Raw genomic sequence first — 6775 nt, 5'->3', positions numbered from 1 at the left:
CAATGAAAAACATGTTATATATCTAAATGAAATATTTAAATTAGATATGCACTTTTAAATGAGTTGTGGGCATACTTTATTTTAATAATTGAAACATTTAATATTTTAATGTTTTGGAAATTAAAAGTTCTTATATTATTTCTTTTTATAAATGGAGCCCTGATCATTCTCTGCATATTTTGAATAAACTATTTTTAAGTCATTTTTTCTCCAGTGTTTTCTTCTCATTCCCAAATCACAGGAGAAATATCAACCAAATTATCAAAGATATGTATGGATAAAATTCACATTTAGATTTCTTTTCATAAAATATCATATAATTAAGGATATTTACTTTGAAAATAATGAGAAAGTTTTGGCAAAGTGCTTCAAAATGTAGAATTTTTTTGCATTAATTATTCTCTTTCTAGTAAGACAAGTATTTTTAGAGAAGGGATATAGAATAGTGGTTTACTATGTTTACAACTTAGCTCTGCTATATCATAAACATCTGCTATATCATAAATAAAGCATTTAACTTCTCAGTCTTAGGTTTTTCATCTCTGAAATGTGGATAATAATTGCATATGTCTCATAAAATTTTATGAGAAGTGGATATGTGGTATAGAGCAACATGTGATAAAAAATAATTTATTGGTATTAAAATCCAGTTGTGTTATATATTCATCAAATGTTTAAAATTGATGAGTATATAAGAATGCCAGAAAGTGACCATATCAGTCCTGTATCCTATCAATTTGCAGGCAGTTTGATTTTTCTTCAGCAATCGTGCTACTTAGTTTAAAATGCGTAATAAAATTTGGAAACCATTACTTTCCATGTTTGCTCTCTATCTTTGGTTATGAATTTAACACTTTCAAATGTTCCAGAGCCTTAAATGAGAGAAAAACAAAAGCACTAGCATCAGACATTCAGCTCGAAAATCTGCTTTCTGGAATCACTTGATGTTCTTTTCCATAGTATTTAGGTTATGTTTGCCTAATAAATAAAACAGCCAGTCACTTCAGTCAACAATCTAGTTATTAGGCAACCCGGAGGGGGAAAATATAACAAACTGTATTCATCCTTTCAAAATTTTGCCTTGCCATGATAAGTAGGTATTATGAATTTGAGAGACATATTCAATCTCAGAGAACTATTATTTTACATATTTATAATAAATTGCTATTTAAAATAGTATTTGTTATAAAAGGGTAATTTTTGTGTTACTTTTAAAAGTAGTTTTATATTTCACCCCAAGTTATGTTTTCATCATTTAATGACTTGTAGCATATTCCTATTTATAACATTGGCTTTACAGTATCAGTGAATTCTTCTGGGGTTCAGTAAAACTAACCATAAAGAGAGCATAGTCTGGAGCTTTCAGTTAATTTCCAAGTCTGCTCTTCACATCCTAAACAAAAGAACTTCGGACATTTACTGAAATTCTCTAAGATCCTGTAAGAGAATTATAGAGATAGTGAGTATCTCTTAGTATAGAATAAGGTGAGAATATCTCTTCTTTATATCTTTCTATGACTCTCTGCTTGCTTGAATAGCTTCTACTTCAATCGAGAAAGCTGTCAGATTATTATTTTTTGTATTGTGGATATTTTTTCCTTTCATTGCTGAAGTTTCCTAGGCAGAGCTCACAAGGAGAATCTGCTGTATTCCTGTAATCATTACAACCTGTCTCCGTGGTTCTTTTCCCACTAATCAAGTAATTATCATGATTTTTTTTCAGAGACAGCATTTTGTGTTTATTCTTAACTCCTTAGCATTAAGAAATTTGTCTGAATTTTTGGCTATAACTCAGGAGTGTCTTTTCCTGCCCCTAAACTAGGATTTTACTTGGGCTCCAATTCTTTCTAGCTTCTACAGAAACGCTCTCTTGATGGAGAACTGTATCAGCTCCTTCAAGGTTCTCTCAGGTAAATTGGAAGCCTTTCTGGAAACTGTTCATTTTATAGATCAGATATGCACTGGCCTGGGCTTAATTAATCCTTCCTGAAAACTCAATCTTTAAAGCCAAATCCTGCTTTTCAGTATCTGAACTTGATTAAGCTGAGTGCCTGTCAGCACGGATCTGTGAACTCTATTAGCATGATTCCAGAGAGAACGGAAACATATAACATTGCTTTGTCTTCCAAATGCTGAGTGCAGGATTCTAGTATCCTCTGGGGATGCCCTACCTTCTAGGATAGTTACAAAAGTAGGGGTAGCAGTAAAGGCAGATAGATGCCCCGGTCCCACACTGGCTAATGCAGGACACCGAAAGTAATAGCTTGCTGTATTTCCAACTCTTGGTTTGTTCCAGATAGTAATGCTGATGAGTAAGAAAATACAACACAATATTAGTATGAAATTATGTGATTAGTTATCTACATTGACTTTCCCAGTGTTAATGGGAGAAACTGCAGGCCAGATGTACCCAGAAATGCTTTAGTACACAGGTTCATATTATTTATCCTTTTAAAACACTTATGAAAGAAGTCATTGTCTGTCACACATGTCCCATTATCTTTCTCCATAGACTTTCAACCAAGAGGGAACTAGCTTGTCCATTCATGAATTTACATTATTCATTGGGTAGAGCATTCTCAGGCTGAGAGATGAAATTCTTCTAGGCACTTTGTAACTCCAGTGCTTAACAGACACAAGTGAAAGAGTTCCCTGGATTAAAAAATAAATCCTCAATACAGAAATTATGGATTCTCACATGTTAAATTTAATTAAACATGATATAATAATAGTTCACTAATAAAAAACAGATTATTATGCATGAGAATTAATATAACCAATAAACGGGAATGTGTTTGTGCTCAAAGCTGTCAAAGCCTTTTATTTTCCAAAACAGGGTATAAAATAACCATGGATAAAACAAGTAAATATATAACAAATTTTGTTGACAACATAAGAAAATAGAACCACTTACAATGGCCAAGAAGAAGAAAAAATATTCAACTCTGGATATGAAAAATTAACTCAGAAACGAACATCAATTAATGGATAAAGGACCAGATTAGTCACAAAGAAATAAAAATTCTGTTAATTGACAAAATATTTTAAAAGATTATCCACAGTACAGTTTTAAGAATATAAAAAACTTTAAATATGAAAGAATAGTCAGATAAAAAGGACTAGGAATTGAAAAGACTTGAAAAGGAAAGTGAATCAGTGTGTGAATTTTCCAGACTGAATAAAATATATTAAATTAGAGCTAAAAGAACAGAAACAGAAAATAAATAGAAATAAAATAAATAAAAATCGACTAGAAAATAAATAAAAATCAACTATTTTGTGTACAAATCTAAGCCGAAACATTATCAAAATGAAGGTAAAAATACTACATTAAAATCAATCAGGGAAAAAAGGAAAATTCACCACCACCACACAGAAAAACAATACTGTGGACAGGAATTATATTAAAAGCAATAATATGGGGAAAAGTAGGATAATAACTGTAAAGAGCTGAGAATAAATAACTGTCTACTTAGATTATGTGCTCCTGAAATTATTTGTCAACCATGAGGGTAAAAAACACATAACAAATAATCAAAACCATTTTGTTTTTGTCAAGATAATATTAAAGAAAGATAATTTAATGAATGCACTACAGGAAGTGCCTAAATTTATATATTGACTGAATAATACAAGTATACAAATGATGATGAGAAAGAGGGAGGAAGAATAACAATGATATTTATAATTGTGAGGTTAAAAAGTGCAGTAAATCGTACTACAATGATGTATAATAAAAACATAAACTAGTTGGAGGTGATGAGACAAGTATTTGTAGTGTCTTTTAATTGGGGGGGATTAACAGTAGTGATTTTCAATTATTTAAATTTTAAAATATCAAGTACAATATTTACTCAAGGAATATTAGTTTCATGTACCAATAAATCATTTTAAATCACTATGTTAATTCATGTGGTCACCTCAGAACGTGAAGAAATGTATTTGAAAAACTTTAGTACACATTTTAGATCCAAAAAATGAAATTAGAATAAAAAATATTAGAATTAATAGGAGGGATTTCTAGGAATTTTACTGAAATAAAATAAATACTCCCAAAATAAATTTCACTTGTGCATACATCTAACATAAAATTAGCATAGTTTGGCCAGGCACAGTGGCTCATGCCTGTAATCCCAGCACTTTGGGAGGCCGAGGCTGGCGGATCACGAGGTCAGGAGATCAAGACCATCCTGGCTAACATGGCGAAGCCCTGTCTCTACTAAAAATATAAAAAAAATTAGTCGGGCGTGGTGGCGGGTGCTTGTAAGTCCCAGCTACTGGAGAGGCTGAAGCAGGCGACTGGCATGAACCCGGGAGGAAGAGCTTGCAGTGAGCCGAGATCGTGCCACTGCACTCCAGCATGGGTGACAGAGCAAGACTCCGTCTCAGAAAAAAAAAAAAAAAAAAAAAAAAAAAAAAAAAGCATGGTTTAAATGATGATATAGCAGCAATATTATAATGGCCAATAGTTGCACAAATACAACAAAAGTTTAATGAACTAAATAATATTTTTAACAAGGTACACTCAGAAACTCTTTTAACAACAATATAGCATTTTACAGAAGTATATAATAAAAAGCTAAATTAATGAGAGATACATCATGCTCACATACAGGAAAACATGTCAATTATTCCAAAATTGGACTACAGATGGAAACAATTTTAGTGAAAATCTCAATATGCCTTTTTGGAATTTGGCAAAATAATGTCAGCATATATATGAATGAGCAAATAATTAAGAATTGTCAAGATGTATAACAATCATCTTTCAGTAGATTAAACTAAAATGTGAAGAGCAAATTATAAACACTTCAAAATATATTACCCTATTTTTATATCTACAGGTAAACAAGTGTTTTTAAAGTAAACATAAAAAGGAACAATCCTAAAATAAATAACTTATTATTATGGCAGTCTTAAAAATAAGATTCTTGATTAATGGAAGAACATTATCTATAAAGGAATTAAAGCAGTCATAAATGGGCATAATTGCTCTTTCCAAGGATTTCAGATTCAAAGTTTCTGAAAGGCTTAGACATATCCTTTTGCTTAGGCAGGCTATTGTCACAAGTTTACATGCCACAGTTTTCTTAAAATAATCTGGATGGGAGTTTTACAGAACAAAATTGTGATGTTAAATTTGAATCCTTCAAGTGTACGTCAGTTCTTTTTCATTCTAGTGTCTCTCAACTTATCTCAAAAACTGGACAGGACCTATGATTCTAGATTAATGGCTCAATTCTGGTCTGTGTTTCAAAACTAAAGGTATTTGGTAGGATTCATTCTTACATGAATCAAGTAAATAATATAACTTTCTTATTTCCTTCTTTTCAAAATCCCCGTAATTGATTATTTATTACCAGTGAAAATTATGTGTAGTTGTCTTTTCTGCAGATTATTATCTCCACCCTATTTTTCATCACGGTGATGACACTATGTTTATTCTGGCTTTGGAGCATCTATAGGTAGGGCATAAAATCACAATGTTAGATATCAAATGGATTGCTGATATGCTGTAATGTAAACACACTCAGTTCTTCTAGTCAGACAGACATGGTCCAAGGTAATTCAAGTCCACTGGCCAGCCTCCTTTGGACACAATCCAGTTTCTTGCCTTACCTTGACATACTATACCCATTTTACAAATAGTATTTTTTGTATGTGCCATGAAATCAGAAAAATTGAGAAGCACCGTGTTGGGTCATCCTGGATTCCTACTATCCACGGGTATTGCTGAGATCAGAAAAAACATTGTAATTATAATGCTGCCCCAAGAATTTCTAAGAGAGCGGAATTAAACAAAACAAAACCAAAAAACTCTGGCATTCTATAGTTGAATCTATTCTTCACCATAAGTGGTGGGAAGAAAGATTTTTCAAGGACATACTTAAAAGTGGCCTCATGAGACATACATAGTGATATGGTTTGGACCTGTGCCCCCACCCAAGTCTCATGTTCAGTTCTAATCTCCAGTGCTGGAGACGGACCTGGTGGGAGGTGATTGGATCATCGGGGCAGTTCCTAATGGTTTAGCACCATCCCCCAGTGCTGTTCTTGTGATACAGTTCTCATGAGATCTGGTTGTTTAAAAGTCTGTAGCACCTCTCTCCCACCTCTCTTCTTCCTGTTTCAGCCATATTGAAGTGCTGGCTCCTCCTTCATCTTCCACCCTGATTGTAAGCTTCCTGAGGCCTCCACAGTCATGTTTCATGTCCAGCCTGTAGAAACGTGAGGCAAATAAACCTCTTTTCTTTATAAATTACCTAGTCTCAGGTATTTCTTTAAAGCAGTGCGAGAATCAACTAAAACACGTAGTTACTAAAAACTGGCATTTAACTTTTAATATCCTTTCTCTTAAATTTGACAAACTGTTTCTAACCTTTACATGCCATTTGGAGTGGGCCAGTGTTAGATTAAGGTCCACATAAATCAAATGGCAACCTGGTGATATCATATTTTTCTGCTTACCCCAATAAAATTAATCCAAGTTATCTAGCATTTTGAATTTTGGCTTACTACGAAATTGCTTCCCACCTTCCTTGCTCAAATATCCATTTAAAGCATTAGTAATAACATTCTTTAGGTTGTGACTCTGATTCCTACACAAAATCGTCATTGAACTCCAAGAGCAGGTTGATTCCAGGTGTCCATGGGCATTTGACCAATAGCAGAAGAGTTAGTTTCCCTTTCACTAAAGCAGTGACTCCCTATGTGAATAAAAACATTTTATTGCACTTTGGTAAGAGAGAAGTTTTTAGGTCTTCAATGTTTTTGA

This window comes from Macaca thibetana, chromosome 6 (assembly GCF_024542745.1).
Source record: "Macaca thibetana thibetana isolate TM-01 chromosome 6, ASM2454274v1, whole genome shotgun sequence".
Classification (NCBI taxonomy): Eukaryota; Metazoa; Chordata; class Mammalia; order Primates; family Cercopithecidae; genus Macaca; species Macaca thibetana.
This window is presented reverse-complemented; position numbering follows the sequence as displayed.